The sequence below is a fragment of the Hoplias malabaricus genome, chromosome 3, assembly GCF_029633855.1.
Source record: "Hoplias malabaricus isolate fHopMal1 chromosome 3, fHopMal1.hap1, whole genome shotgun sequence".
Lineage (NCBI taxonomy): Eukaryota > Metazoa > Chordata > Actinopteri > Characiformes > Erythrinidae > Hoplias > Hoplias malabaricus.
The window spans coordinates 47453727-47469960 of record NC_089802.1 but is presented as its reverse complement, the minus strand read 5'-3'; the positions used below and the strand labels follow the sequence as shown (position 1 = coordinate 47469960).

At 40.8% G+C, this 16234-nt stretch overlaps 1 protein-coding gene across 2 annotated transcripts in view; it reads left to right on the top strand.

Moving 5' to 3' along the window:
• The first annotated feature begins 15682 nt into the window (after window positions 1–15682).
• grm4 (glutamate receptor, metabotropic 4) overlaps window positions 15683–16234 on the top strand; it is a 217397-nt gene continuing 216845 nt past the window's right edge. For both annotated transcript variants that reach the window (XM_066663943.1, XM_066663942.1), the window contains exon 1: window positions 15683–15948. The gene's annotated coding sequence lies outside the window, so the exon portion shown is untranslated. The remainder of the gene's footprint in view (window positions 15949–16234) is intronic.

Genomic DNA, 16234 nt, shown 5'->3' with positions numbered 1-16234 from the left:
AGATAGTCGTTCGTATACCAGAAAACTTACAGTGTCTCTAATCAGCCCATCGTTTTAAAGGAAAAGTAACCACATTTTAGCAGCTTATAAAATGAGCATTTCTAATAAATACTTCATAAATCCCATAGATATCCGTGTTTACCACACTATGTACCTACGAATGTAGTGATATTACTGTTTTGATTTTTAAAGTAAATGGCAGCTTTCGTGCTTTATAAAATGGTACATTTTAATAAGAAGTCCATACATGCATCTTTTTTTTCAGTGCAGCTTTTTTTTTCACTGCAGTGTTTTTTAAATGTATTTGTATTCTCCTTAATGCTGTGTTGTGATGTTTTGTTTGCTTTGTAAATGTACTTGTGATGTGACTCAGAGGGCCACATTATTAGGCATCAGAATTTATCTTTAAATATAAATAAATCTTAGGTGTTAATGATGAAAATAATCAAAATCAACACTTGTGATTTATGTTCTGAAATATTTAAGAAGAACAAACCTATGTCTTCTCTTCAGTCATTTGAATTCCTGCTCAAGAAACTGGCCCAAAATGAAAGACTGGACTGACATATTCATCACAAGGCTCATGAGTGGTCATACATGCTGTGGACAGCTTTGGATAGCGATCCGCATTTTTTCTCCAGCTGTCCATCTTTATTGGTAGCCTAACGCCCAATTTATGCTTCTGCCTCAAAGGCAGCATGTAGATGCGAACCCTATTCCGCAGCCTACCTTACCACCCATTGCCTCAGCTTCAGCTTCCCGTAAGTGAATCAGCGCATGTTTTCACAAAGATTTCTTTAGCAGGTTGCCAGATAGCTCCACTAGAATAATTTATTTTGCACATTAGTTACAGTTCTTCATTAAATTGTGACCCTTGGGCATGTTTTGTAAGTTTTTACCTGTTAAAAAAATAAACAAACTCTGGACTGCTCGACCCAAAGAATCGTAGTTGACTGAAGAGTCTCAGACAGATGATTCGACTCATCTCCTTTGAGGAGGCAGCCCTACATTTTATATTTAATAACAGACATTAGCAACACTGTGTACTCATTTAAATAGAGCCAAATGAACAATGAACTCTTGTGTAATAAATTAAGATGGTAATTATTGTATTAGAATTAGTTTAACAGGTCACCAGTAATCATAACTATATAAACATCATTTTTATTGTTTTTGTGGAAATATGTTTACTACACAGAAGAAACTGATGTCCCTTTCTAAGAGCACAAAGGAAAATGTGCTTGAACAGTTAAATGTGAAACTTAATGTGAGAGGAATGTTTTTGAGCATCATTTAAGGTAGAAAGACTTTGCAAATATTATTCTCAATTTAAGGTGGGGTGGTTTCAGTTGCTTATAATTATAGTGGCATTTAAGGTTGAATGGTGTGCTGCATCAAGTGGAATGAGCAGTGAGTTGTAATTCTGGCGGGAATGCTTTCTTTTTTACTGGAGACGTCTTGTTTGTCATAAAAAAAAAAAAGAAACAAAAAGATTAAACCAGCATGTTACAGCCACCCATGTGTTTACAAGAGCATAAACAGTTAGCCCATAGTTTACTTTTCAGTCTTCACTCACTCATGGTGTGGTTCCCAATCACACCTCCCTGTCCTGATTTCACTTCCCCTGGTTTAAGGCCTTTGGAGATTGGGCACCATGTCATGACTCTGTCACTGCCCCATATTTCCCCTGACATGAAATAATCTCACAAGAAGTGCAGTGCAGCACAGCTGCATCTGGGAGACTGTTCTTTACTTTGGTTGATGCTGTAAATTATGTGAGGTTTATAAACCACAATAATTAACATTAAAATTGCATCGTAATTTGTCAGAACTTTCTATTGTGATTTACAGTGAAACCAGTGACTGTTTTTCAGCTAAGGGTGGGACAAAACACCTAGACATATGATTTCAGAAAGAATATTAGACGAACACATGTCCATAAAGTTTTGGCCAGACATGTTGTTTTTTTCAGTTACACATAGATTTATGATTCTGTTTCCTAAAAAACTGGGGGCCAAGTTTTTGTTTTTCTAGCTGAGTGAAATGCTTCTGATCAGCTTCCTGACAAAGTTTTTAATGTTCTACATCTCTCCAGCCCTCCCTTTCTCTCTTTCCATGTCCTCATTCCATCTCTCTCTCTCTCTCTCTCTCTCACTCTCTCTCTCTCTCTCTCTCTCTCTCTCTCTCTCTCTCACTCTCTCTCTCTCTCTCTCTCTCTCTCTCTCTCTCTTTCTCTCTCTGTTATATGGGGCTTATATTAAAAAATTAAACGTTGATGAATTGGAAATATGAAAAATAACAGTTTGTTTTTAACAGTTTGATTGGAATCTTTTTTTCACTGATGTAACCTTTGTGGTAAAGTGTGTGAAATGTGGTGACACATCTATCCTCAGAATGACTGTTCCCTTTAAAAAATGAAGAAATAAAAGAAAGTGAAGATCATCAGAATTAATGGAGTGTCTGAGGCTTATTTAAAGCTGAGAAGTGATGAGACTTAGCTGAATAACAATAGGCCTGGAGGCAGCTGCCCAGCAGTGTGTCCCTGGTGTGAGGGCTCTGTTGTCACAGTGGTGACAGGCCATTTTCTGTGTTATGCTAATGCGGCTTGGCTAACGGAGCAATGCAGCTGCTGGACGCCAGAGCAGCTATTAACTCTTCTGCTGCAGAGCCAGGCCCAACAAATCAGGTCCTGACCTATTGTTCCCCTTGTTTTCCAAACCTGGACATAACTAAACACACACATTTATCCATTCAGACTGGGGAGGAAAATAAACTGCTTGTGGAGAGGAAAAACACACATCTGTCCTGCTCAGCTTTGTCTTGCCTTTGGGGGGAAAATGATAACCATTTGAGTGTGTTTGGCTCTTGACTGTTGATATTTGAGTGTGTAGTGAGGGGATGCACTGGCAGCTGGTACAGTAGTAAAACATAATGACACATTTTCAGCTGTTGTGAGGCTTTAGTCTTACTTTCATTCTTTATTTTAATCTGCTTCTTTTCCCTCTGAATAATATGGCTTCCATTTCTTCCAAACATATCTTATATGAATAGATGGATGAATGTTCTGCATACATGGATGGATTGATGGATGGATAGATGGCTAGATGGCTAATAGATGAATGGACTGAGAATAGATTGATGGCTACATATTTGGATAGATTAATGGAGGATGGATTGATGGCTAAATGGATGGATAAAGGATATGTGGATGAGAAAATGGATGGAGGATGTATAGATGGATAAATGGATGGATGGATAGATGGGTGGATGAGTAAATGAATAGATGGAATGATTGAGGATGCATCTATGAGTAAATGAATGGATGGATGGATGGACCAATCATGGATGAGTAAATGAATGGACAGAAGGATGATGTATATGACTAAATGGATAAATGGATGGATGAGTAAATGAATGGATGGATGGATAAATAGATAGATGGAAGGGTGAATGGATGAATGAGTAAAGGAATGGATGGATGGATGATGGATGGACAGAAGGAGGATGCATATATGACTAAATGGATGGATGGGGATGCATGGATGTGTAAATGAATGGATGGATGAAAGGATTTATAGATGACTAAATGGACAGCTGGATGGATGAGTAAATGGATGGATGGATGGGTAAATGAATGGATGGATGGAGGATGCAAGGATCAGTAAATGGATGGATGGATGGATGGATGAAAGTAGGATTTATAGATGACTAAATGGACAGCTGGATGGATGAGTAAATGGATGGATGGATGGGTAAATGAATGGATGGATGGAGGATGCAAGGATCAGTAAATGGATGGATGGATGGATGGATGAAAGTAGGATTTATAGATGACTAAATGGACATGGGCGGCACGGTGGCCTGGAGGTTGTGGGTTCGATTCCCGCTCCGGGTGACTGTCTGTGAGGAGTTGGTGTGTTCTCCCCGTGTCCGCGTGGGTTTCCTCCGGGTGCTCCGGTTTCCTCCCACAGTCCAAAAACACACGTTGCAGGTGGATTGGCGACTCGAAAGTGTCCGTAGGTGTGAGTGAATGTGTGTGTGTCTGTGTTGCCCTGTGAAGGACTGGCACCCCCTCCAGGGTGTATTCCCGCCTTGCGCCCGATGATTCCAGGTGGGCTCTGGACCCCCCGCGACCCTAAATTGGATAAGCGGTTACAGATAATGGATGGATGGATAAATGGACAGCTGGATGGATGAGTAAATGGATGGATGGATGGGTAAATGAATGGATGGATGGAGGATGCAAGGATCAGTAAATGGATGGATGGATGGATGGATGAAAGTAGGATTTATAGATGACTAAATGGACAGCTGGATGGATGAGTAAATGGATGGATGGCTGAGTAAATGAATGGATTGACAGAGGATGCATGGATGGATGGATGTGATTGATGAGATTGGTATTGTTATGGAGGAACTCAATGCTGCCTCCTGTGGTCTCAGAGGTAAAAGTGCAGCTTGCATCCTAATGGTCAGTGTGTAAATGCCCAGTGTCTCTGAGATCAATCAGCAATGCAGTGAATTTATCCCTGTCCTCTGGAACAAACTGTTTTTGACTAAACAATGGAAACGTGACCATCTATTTACTTTAAGGAAAAGGAAGTGACTGAGTGAGCAGTGATGTGTGAGGAAGTGTCTGATGAGCAGTCTGATAAGGGGTGTGTTTAGGGATTTGTTTAGGGTTTTTTATGTTGGATTTGATGAGGGTAAGGGGTTACAGAGGGGTGTAAGTCCAAGTGAAGGTGTGGGCAGAGAATAAGACTTTTACACAAATGACAGTTACTTAAAAAAGGCTTAAAAAAAGATGTTATAACCCAAAGTGATAGCAGATTTGTTTATGAAGTGACTGGTATTGCACCAGCAGGCAACACCTGTATTTACTTCAATGCAAATTTCATTCAGCAGATTGTTTATGTGCAATAAATCAAATATGTTTTCATATTTCTATATTTAGTTATTTGTGTATATGTGTTAATGTAGCACTGAGATTTCACCTAATTCATTAGATACTACTGTTTAACTCATAAACTTAGTGAACGTTGGATTCATTTTAATGAAAATTAAAGCAAAGAGCATTAAAGTGTAAAGCATTTTAGAGCATATCATTTAGTTCATTCATTTAGAAATGTTCAAACAAAAGAAGATACCAGTGAAGACTAATATGTTGAGAGAGATTCTAACATTTTATTTGGAGTGGTTATTACCATTCCAGTTGGGTGAAACATTTGGCAGGCAGTTAGTTTTGACTCATTGCTTTAAAAAGACGTGTTTAAGATCAATAATATGTAGGAAACTTTCTAGTGTCTTTCGATATGGAATTGTCTTTTCACTCAGTTTTATGAAAAACTGCAATTCAGGATGAACATTTAAAAAACTATGATAATCTTAACCATGTCCACATCAAATATACTCATGTCCTCTGATTCAGACAAGTTCACCTTTGTTTCATCCATCTAAAGATTATGCTGTGTATATTTATCCAGCACTTATTAGATTAAAGAAAACATTGTATTTTGTCGTCTTTTGAGGGTAACTGCTGCACCTTTGATTACTAGTAGTGTGTCTCCTAAGATGATCTTTATAAGTTTACCACTGCTCTTGTATCAGCTTTATGTAATTCTGCTATGAGTTTGTGTTATTTTTCAGACAGTTCTTTGCCTTTGAAGCCACGCTGGGGTACACACAGTGATTAAGAAACCAAAATGTTTCAAAAGTGTTAACAGCTTGTTTTGTCTGAGAAACACAGATGCACTCAAGCAACCACAATATGTTGGTCAGAGTGAAACAGAACCTAGGTAATCTGCCTGAAATTTCATCACCGATGTATTCATATTTGTTCCACATAGTGTCTACAGGAGAGACTGAAATTATAATATGGTCTCTCTATCCTGAATATAAACACAGAAGTAGGGCTGTGCAACATGACCAACATTTTATATCCTGAAATAGGCCCATTCATATCCCAATAATGATAAATATCATAACACATTTTATGTAAATTCAGTCAATTTTATTTAATAAATGACCACATGGAAAAAAAAAACAAAAAACAAAAAAACGATTTCTACACATTGAATTATACAAAGTCAAACAATTCAAGATATTTTCTCACATATATTTTTGTATACTTGTATTTAGAAACTGTACAAATTCTTACTTCAACATATCACAGTAACATATATTATGTACATAGAATTGTCATATATAGCCCCAAAGTATAGTCCAAAATATCATAGTCAAACATCTAATTGCTTTTTAACAGTAAAACTATGTCCATGTTTTTCTGTGCCGTCTTAACGTGTCATCCAAACAACAAAAAGACTGCAGTAAAACATCTTTAAGCAATAGAACATGAGAGGGAGTGTGTTATCATGAAATCACAAGACTATGATGCAGCGCAAGCACAAATCGAAGGTGAGTGCTGTAGCCATCTCAGCCGTGTTGTTATTTCATGATAATACACAACCTCGAGTGTTCTATTGCTTTTGTACAACAGCTCAGGTAATAAATAACGTATGAAATAAATAAACAATGCTGTGAAAGTGGCGTGAAATGTTTATAAATTTGGTAAATTCTTCCGCCAAATTATAGTTCCTCCATAAGTAGCTTGTTGCTATGTCATAGTAATGAACTCCACAGCATTGTCTCCACTAGTATCCTTTTTCTAACAATAGAGCATAATAATAAACTATATATTAAATAATCTTTTTTTCTATTGTCACGTGATATATATCATCATCGTGCACAGCCTTACATAGAAGCATTTGTCCTTTAGTTCAGATTCAGTTTCTCATCATTTAATGTGAACAAGGTTCTACTCAATTTGGTTGTATCCTCATACAAAATATCATAAAGAGAGCAGTGCTTTCTGAAGTGGAAGTAATTTGGTGTGGCAGTTATAGCAGAAAGTAACTGATGGCATGCACCAAGACTCATTAAATTCTATTTGTTTTATAGAGATTTTTTTCCTGCACCTTTTCCCCAGGACAGATTGAAACCCTGTTAGTGTTCTACACTTAATTTCACTAGAGGTCCATTGAGAACCGTCCTGTCCTGCTGTATATCAGTCATCACCACTTTGCACATTATAAGGTCTGGATTTAATGTAGTGTTTTACAGCCTTTCTGAAATTAATTAGGATTTTAGAAAACACTGTAAATTTCTGCAGTCACAGTCAGTGTAGATTTTAATTACATTAATGGCATAACAGTTGGTGTGGAGGTTGGGAGAGCATAAAGGAGCACTGCTGCAGACTGGGGTTCAATTCCCCAGCTGGGCAACATCAATACACAAACAATAAATGTCCTTGGGTAAGGCTCCTGATGCATTTGCTCTCTGTTTTTACATTAAAAATTTAAGGTGCTTTGGATGGGACTCAGCTAAATTGCAGAACTGTAACCTTCACCTCGCTCAAGGCCCCAAAAATCTTTTCCTACTGAAGAGCACCAGAAAAGCACTGGGTTGTGTGTGTATATTTTCTGGTTATCTCTGCTGGCTTCTGAGAAATGTCCACAAGAGGGCCCTTTATGTCTTTATGTAAGATGAGTAAGTAATGGAACTGCACCATTAGCCTGAAGCACCTGGACTGGGAGAGCCTGTGTGATGCAACACACTGAACCTTCACAGGCTGTTTGTGCTAATATTAGTGCCATCTTTGTATGGAAATCTCATTTCCTGTTGGTGACCTGATTTTAGGGAAGCCCTATTCTCTCTCTCTCTCTCTCTCTCTCTCTCTCTCTGTCTCTCTGTCTCTCTCTCTCTGCCTCTCTCTCTTTCTCCCCATTCTCTCCCTCTCTCCAGTGACATTTTTTAGCAGCCGATTTGCAAATTTAATCTTGCTTTAGACATTTCCACAACCCATCACTTATTCAGTGCAGGTTGTTGCTGGGATGGCAGAGATGCAGCATTGTAAAAAATGCATTAGAATATGGAGGGTAAATTCAAGGATGTTTGGTAGTAACATACCAGAGTTGATTAAAGAGGTTCTTCTGAAAGCAGAAAACACATATGTAAAATGAAAAGTCTCAGCAACTAAATGTGTGTCCACGTTTGCTTTTATCACAGCTTTCAAGAGGCTTGATGCCTTTTTCAAAGAAATGTGTGGATGTAGGTTCACACCTCCAAAGTTTAGTTTTAGAACTTGTTTGCCTCTCGTGATCCAGCATTAAGACTCACCAATCTTTCTAGAACAGTTTTTCTGTCTGTTAGATTTTGTCTGTAACAGCTTCCTGACAGTGTCGCATGCCTTTGGACCTTTAACTTTGGGTTGTCTTCTAACTGAAGGACTAACACTCATCAATGTAGTCATTCATGGTCAAAACCGCTTATCCAGTTCAGGGTCGCGGTGGGTCCGGAGCCAACCCGGAATCACTGGGGACAAGGCGGGAGCACACCCTGGAGTTGGCGCCAGTCTTTCACAGGGTGGCACACACTCACACTCTTATCTATGGACACTTTTGAGTCGCCAATCCACCTACCAATGTGTGTTTTTTTTGACCGTGTTAGGAAACCCACGGACATGGGGAGAACAGTCACAGGACATGGGGACAGTCACCCAGAGCAGGTGAACCCACAAATTGAACTCACATCCTCCAGGTCCCTGGAGCTGTGTGACTGCGACACTACCTGCTGCACCACCGTGCCGCCCCAGGACTAACACTAACATCTCAAATCAACTCAAATGTTGTGTGTATAGTGCTTTTTATAACTGAATTTGTTGCAAAGCAGCTTTACAGAATTTGTAATTACAACAAATAATCAAAAGCCTGCTAATCAGAAAGCCCAAGTTGAAAAAGCCAAACTTGACAGTGGGAAGGAAAAACGCCCTCGAAGCTGGCAGAAGAAACCTTTGCAGGAACCGGGACTCACAAGGTGACCCATGCTTCTGTGATCAAACTACTGAGAGAAATGAACAGTATGACCACTTATGTCTGTCGTTATGCTCCGGTGTACTGATATAATTATAGTACTGATTGAACAAGTAGAATTTGTGGCAATGAATATAATAATGCTGATAATGGCATCTGTAGATTTGAGTGGAGCTAGATTGTTCTCTCGCTGTGTTCAATTTAAAGTGAAGCGTTAGGGTAACCTTTCATCTCAGGTCCATTTTAACCCCACAGCACTGTGATCTGTAACGTCTTCAGCATGCTCTCTTTTCTCCTGATAATGTAGAAAAAACAAACCTCTCCTTAATTTTGCAGAGGGTTGGGGACATAGCATTCGTACAGAGTCACGCCACAGAGCACAAAAATAGCTCTGAAGTCTGTTTCTCATGGCTGTCGCCAGACAGAGCGGTAAAGAAATGCCATGTTGCATATTCTCCTGGAAATATGCGGCCCCTTCAGCCCATTTACTCAGCTGATTACACAGAACCTTGAAGCAGGTTTTAGTATAATCATGTCACAGCGGAATGAATAAAACGTTACGTGCTTTGCATATTGTTAGATGAATGTTCATGGGTGCTGTTTATAACATTTCCTCTGGAAGAAAACATGATCTTACTGCATTAAACTCTGTCATGACTCAAGTCTTCTGCTTCTAAAGGCTCCTGGAAATCGCTGGCTTCCGCTGTGTTTGTAGTGGTCTCTGAAAGCTCAAAATATCGATGTGTCAGAGTGTCTGACGAGATAGTGCTTTGGTCTTCACTCCTACTCTTTTCTGTATGACCAAAAGTTTGTGGACTCCTGCACAGTCCAGCATTTTGCGTAAACTCAACGACATGATGGTTTCCCTCCTTTTCTGCTGTTACAGCTTGCACTCTTTTGTGAATGCATAAGACTAGATGTTGAAACGTGGCTGGGAGGATTTGGTGATGTTCACCAATTAGATCATCAGTGAGGTGGGGTACTGCTGATCAACTGGATTGGATATTTCATTCTGGGCCATTCCAACTTGTCCCAACCGAGTATTGGAACTAATTTAAAAGGGAAAAAAAGACAGCTTGCCTGGTGGTTAGGGAATTGGGCTTGTAACCGGAAGGTTGCCGGTTCTCTCCTCAGAGCCGGCAGGTCATGACTGAAGTGCCCTTGAGCAAGGCACCTAACCCCCAACTGCTTCCTAGAACTGCTCCCTAGGCACAGAGGCTAGGGATGATCCACTGCTCCCTAGTGTTCACTAGTGTGTGTGTAAATGTGTGTTTCACTGCATGGATTGGCTTAAATGTGGAGAACAAATTCCTCTGTGTGCAAGCACATTGGCCAATAAAGTGATTCTAATTCTAGTCACTCCAGAGAATGTGTTCCTCTACTTTGCAGACCAATGCTGGAGGACTTTAAACCCCTCTAGCCATTAGAATAAGGCATTATGTTCATAAGTACATGTGCAGCTGCTCTGGAGTGCCCCATTTCATGGTGTGTTTTGGTGGGCTAGCAGGTCTTGCGTAGCCCCCTTTTCCCTATATGTTTACTTTTGTTTTTGGAACAGCAGGTCTGGGAAGAGGAACATAAAATCAGGAGCTCCTTTGGGAACAGCTGTTTTTGTTTTTTGGAGGACACAGCTGTAACTGTTTGGTTTTATGGAAGAATGGGGTAAACCGTTGCAATATGGTGCTCAACGGTAAAGAATGGACAAATTACATACTGACAGATTGTTATTATGTCTGGTGCTGGATGCTCTTGGGTGCTGTGCTTTATGTTTGTGTAATGTTCTTTTAAATAGGGGTCCTGCATTTTTCCTGGCAATGAAAAACCAATAGCTTGTATTTAATGGACACCAATGGAAATGTAAAAAAAAATTATAGGGAGGTCTCTGGATTTTTCTCAGTAGTCTTAAGACTAATAACTGAACAATAATCTTAGGGATTTATGGGTTAATCCACAGGGAACTGTCACATTTATGGCTTATTGCATCTATACTATACCTTAAGGTATTCCACCTCAGTGTAAAGCTGTACAGTTCTGATTGTAGTTTGTACAAATTGAATGACTTACTAAATGATTTACTTTGTGCGTTTTAATTAAGCATATTCTGAGCTTTGTTTATGAAGCTGTGAGGGAAAAATAAGTGCTGTTTGAATCTCTTTATTACTCTTGCTTTACTGAGCAGCATTAAGAGCAGGTTAGGTTTAACCTTCTAAAAAGACAGAAACATGATGCCGGAGAAATCTGAGAGGGAAGTATTTGTTGATCAGATTTCTTGATTAGACTGTACAATGTGAAAGTGTTAACTTTAAATATGTTACTTTGCGTTTGTAGAGTTAACACAAATCTTGCATTACTGACGTGTCAGAGCATCAGATGCAGTTGCCCAGTGTGAAGGTCTTTACTCTTACACTGTGTAGCCAATATGGCCTCAAGGTTATCTACACCTGCTTCTTCTGAAATCGATGGGATCAATAAGTACTGGTTCCCCTTTTGCTGCAGTAACAACTTCTTCTGGGAAGGCTTTATACTAGATGTTGGAACGTATTTCTTATAATTAGATGTGGTTCAGCCTAACTAATTTTGCATGACTAGTTCATTAGAGTTCACTAGTTCACTGCAGCTAATCAGCATTGAGAGCTACATTCACCTGACACACGAATAAAGGAATGTTCTCTGTCTAAGCATTTTTGTCTGTGTACTCAGGTGTAGGCATGTAGTTTATTGCTTGTATCCTTTCAGAAATCCAAGTCGTATATTTTCAACACAGACTGATCCTACACCCATCCTGTGACAGTTGAAAAGGTTTACTGCCATAATAAAAAGGTAAGAAAAAGAAAACTCAAACAAACATAAACATATCGCTCCACAGCTGACAAGAGAAGTAAAAGGGATAAGTATATTCACATAACCTTAAGTGTTGTAAAACATAAAGTTTGAAATAGATCTTTGGGTTTTTTGGTAAGGCTTTTTTTTCTCTCTTTGTCCCAGTTTCACTTAATTTATTCATTCATTCATTGTCTGTATCTACTTATCCAATTCAGGGTCAAGGTTGTCCAAAGCCTACCCGGGATCACTGGGCACCAGTCCTTCGCAGGGTGACACATACTCACACATTCCCTCACATATTTACACCTATGTACTAACCCACCTACCAACCAGAACCCTACAAACCTACATACTGCTCCACCATGCCACTCCTCTGCCACTCCTAATAATGTAGTCATGGCTGATTCCACGCCCAAACTATGGCTCCCTCATCACAAAATGCTACCATGATGAGGGGGTGAAGGCTAGCACATGCTTCCACTGCACTTGTTTTAGTGTTGCTGCTAATAAGTGCTTCTGATATGTCACTGGTACAGAGCAGGATTGGAAAAGAACACAAATGTCACTGGAGGGCTCAACTCGCTTGGAGGAGAATACTAATGTCAGTGGACCACTCTGATGCTAACTGCAAATTCTGTTACATCTTTCAGCAGCTGCCTGCTTTGGCTCGTGTCACACTCCGTGATGGGGAAAAGGACTCTAGTGGATATGCTCTAGTGGATTTCTGGCTTTGAAAGGACTCTCTTGGACATCCAGCCTTAGATGTTTAGAGCATTGCAGCATTTGGTTGTATCAAGGCATTCTAAAGCTTTACATAAAGCTAGCTGTTTGTGGGTGTATGATTTGGTGTGTTTTTGATCATTCATAACCCAAGGTGGGATGTAAGATCTGAGTCGTACATGAGTGAGCATTAGAAACCATTTTTGAAATTAACCAAATATTATCCTAAAGTGGAAAAGTGTAAACAAATCACAGAGGTGATTAGATTTTTCAGTTACTCATGCTTAAACATCAGTTAAGCTATTCACTTCAGCTATTGTGAAGCTATTACTTCTGGAATCTTAAGCAGAGTCTGGTTCTTATGCAGAAATCAGTCAAATATGTAAATTACTATATCAAAAAATCACACTCTGACTTAAGGGTGAAAATAAAGCAAAATATAATAATGGAAAACTATTTTCTTCCATACAGTCTTCCATACCCTAAAGATGGCTCAGTGAACTCAGTAAGGCTCCAGTGTGGAGGTAATAGTGCGGAGTTGTATGAAATGGTGTGGGGAAATAGAATTGGCAGGGATTTGTGAATTTACATAAAGCTATTGGATTGCGCAGCTCCAGAGCTGCTACTCTGCACAGCAAGAGAAGGTCAGAAATGCTAAGAGTGTGAATCTGAGACTTGTAAATATGCCAGCTTAACACCAGCATATTCTTACATCAACAAAGTTGTCAAAAACGTGCATGAATGGATAGCCTCACAAACACCAGCAGGTTTGTGCCATTTAACTTTAAACAATTTAGTCTTGGGCTCCAGCAGCACTGCTGTGTCTGATCCACTTGTACTAGCATAACACACACAAACACATTGCCACTATGTCAGTGTCACTGAAGCGCTGAGAATTATAAGCTATCAAAAATCATTATTGCTCTGTGGTGATTCTGTGGGGGGCCTGACCATTAAAGAACAGGGTGAAAGGGGGCAAAGAGTGCATGCAGATCAACAGACTGGTTGCTCCTCTTTGGGCAGTGGAGAAGCAAAGAAGCCATTGAATAGCTATGGCTGATTTATGTATATATATTTAAGTTAGTAAGTAATAAAAATGTTGAATTTTAGTAATTTTATTTTTTTTTCATAGAGAGATATATGAAGTTTCAAACTAGTGACGTCATAATTTTTTAACGATATCAAAATACAGTCCGCTGGAATGGCAACTGTAAATAGAAGATCCCTGTGGAACCCTGTGCGCAGAACCGACTCCCTGGGCGTGCGGGGGTCTTGCCGCTAGGTGTCAGCATGGTGCCACTCAGCGCCATGTTCTAGCGCTGATGAAGCTCTCGCGGGAGAACACAGCTCGTGAGTGTGGAACACGCCTACACCTCCGAGCTGCTCTCTCCCGCGTGCAGACTTCAGCAGAACAGTGGAGCAGTTTATGAAACCTGACTCGTGCACGAGAGGAACAGATCTGTGTGTGCTGTCGCCTGTTTGTGTTGATGTTCACCCGCGTTCATTCGTTAATGAAGCCACTGGGAGCTTTCAGAAACCTGATACAGATACAGTTTACTGGAAGGTCCGTAAACTGTGACGTCAGAGAAACTTGGGAATTGGTCAAGTGGGTCAAATCAAAAGGAAACAGGACTAGGGATTACAACTAATTCACTTGATGACATCTGGGTTTATCTGAGTCGGAACCATTACTGGGTCCAGTGGACTGGTTCTGTTGTACTGTCCGACATTTTCTACTCATTCACTGACTGAATTCTGTCAGATTCTTAGTTCACTGCAACATTGATCCCACTTAAGCTTCACCCTATAGATACTGTAACTATAGCTCCACACACAATAACAACCTACTGATTCACGGACTCTACCCACAACAACAACCTACTGATACACAGACTCCACCCACAACAACGTACTGATTCACTGACACCACCAACAAGAAGAACCTACTGATTCATTGACTCTTCCCACAGCAACCTACGGATTCACTGACTCCACCCACAACAGCCAACAGTTCATTGACCACCCACAACAACAACCTACTGATTCACAGACTCCACCCATACCACCCAAGGGTTCACTGACTCCACCCACGACAACAACCATCGATTAATGAATCCACCCACAACAGCCTTCAGCTTGACTGTCTCCACCCATAGCAAAAACTGGCAGATTACTGACTCCACCTCATATTACAAATACACCATCAAACACTGACATAATTCACTCTATAGATATTGCAGCTGAAGCTTCTACCAGCAACAATCGATTCACTGACCTCACCTGATTTAACACCGTCAGGGTCAGTGATCTACTGCATGTAACTGTCTCTCTTTTATTATTTCTAAAGCATTTAGTTAAAGTGTGGAGTTTCTTCTGGTGAAATTCTGCGTTGTCTTCATGTGGTGGAATTGGGGAAAAAATGATCTTAGTTTTTTCTTATTTTACCTCTGGAGGGAATCCTGGGAATGTTTACAGGATGTGGTGTGAGCTTCGAGAATTCACTGCAGACACCATCATACACTGACTGAAGAAAGCAGTGTGTTACTGTAAGGTGTGGACGGTACTCTACTGAACAAAAACTGGAATAGTTTATAGTATGTGACGTCATGTAATTTTGAGTCAGAGTTGGGGCTTTGTAAACTGGACAAAATTAGAAATAAGGCACTGGGGGAAGGACATGAGTGTCTCATGACGACAGCCACTGGATAGACGTCATGTTGGTTTTGGGTGGAATGTGTTACTGGTCCAGATGAATACAGACTAGTCCCTCACATGCTCTCTAGGGACACAGAACTAACCAGGTCAGAATCTGGCAAGATAAACTGGCGTATGCAAATATTAGGCATTCATTAGAGGGTCACGTGTGTTGGTGAGTTGGATGTAGACCCGAGCTCTGGTTTAGACCCGAATGGGAGTCCTGCGCTGTGTGATATCAGAGCAGGACTGTTTAGTTATAAACTCCAGCGCTTCAGAAGAAGCTGGGCGCGAGTCTTGTGTTTATGTTATAGCCCCGTGTCTGTCAGAAGGACCCCCATTAAAGCCGGAGTACTTTCACGTCCGCGTTGCGTTAATGATCGCGCGGAGCATGTGGGCGTTGAACGCACTGCATCCATCGACTGACTAGCGCAGCCCCCATTTCGACGCGAGTGCGCAGCGCAGCCACAGCGGCGCTCTCTCCGTGCCTCTGCCCGACATCAGCACACTCTCAGCGGCGTGGACTGGGGGACACATCCTGCTGGGGATGAGTGAGTGGACGGGGTGGATGGAGTGAATGGAGGTGAAGTGCTGGGAGATGGGCAGCGGCGCTCGCGCTTGGGGAGCGATTCAGCACCACGGCGCGCGGACAGCGCAACAGCCTTCCTGCGCTGGGGTCCTGACTATGCGGGGGATATGATTTGGTTCCGTGCGCAGTCTTCTCCGCCTTGGTAATGGACCTCGTGCCACAGGATGCCCGCGCACCTCTTCAGTTCCGCGAGACGCTAAACAATCCGCCTTCTCCCGGGTCCAGCTGATAGCACAAATAACGCTCGAGGAGACGGTGAGTGGGAAATGGGTCAACTTTGAATTAACATGTTTTTTTTCTTTCTTTGGTCAAACATTTACCAAACACTGACAGATGAGCTTCTGACTTTGTTTGCACGATTTGAAATATTTAACTTATATTTATGGGTTATTTCCAAAGGGTAATAACGTCTCTAAGACCTAAAGATAATAAAATAAGAAGCAGTTTATAAAGAAAAGACGTCTCTGCCTATTAGGAACCCAGCAGAAAAATGCCCCACTTCATTGAGAGGTTAGGGCTAGTGAATGAGAGCATTGTTCAT